We start from the raw sequence: 619 nt of genomic DNA on the forward strand, positions 1-619 counted from the left end.
TGAGGAAGGATGGGGAGGGGTGGGGAGGGGTGGAGGAGGGATGGTGGAGGACAGAGGGATGGGGGAGGGATGAGGGAGGGATGAGGAGGGGTGGGGAGAGATGGTGGAGGATGAAAGATGAGGGAGGGATGGGAGGCTCCTGTGTCACACAGGGCTGGGAGGAATGGGGGAGGGATGAGGAGGGATGGGAAGGGGTGGAGGAGGAGGAATGGCAGAGAAGGGATGGAGAGGGATGGGGAGGGATGAGGAGGGGTGGCGAGGGGTGGAGGAGGAGGGATGGGGGAGAAGGGGTGGAGAGGGATGGGGAGGGGTGGGGAAGGATGGGGAGGGATGAGGAGGGTGAGGAGGGGTGGAGGAGGGAGGGATGGGGAGAAGGGGTGGAGAGGGATGGAGGATGGGAGGATGGGGAAGGATGGGGAGGGATGGGGGAGGGATGAGGAGGGGTGGGATGGGTGGAGGAGGAAGGATGGGGAGAAGGGGTGGAGAGGGATGGGGAGGGGTGGGGAAGGATGGGGAGGGATGAGGAGGGGTGGGGAGGGGTGGAGGAGGGAGGGATGGGGGAGAAGGGGTGGAGAGGGATGGGGAGGGATGGGGAAGGATGGGGAGGGATGAGGAGGGG

The sequence above is a fragment of the Megascapheus bottae genome, chromosome 11 (genome assembly GCF_031878675.1).
Source record: "Megascapheus bottae isolate mThoBot1 chromosome 11, mThoBot2.hap1, whole genome shotgun sequence".
In the NCBI taxonomy this organism is placed as follows: Eukaryota; Metazoa; Chordata; class Mammalia; order Rodentia; family Geomyidae; genus Megascapheus; species Megascapheus bottae.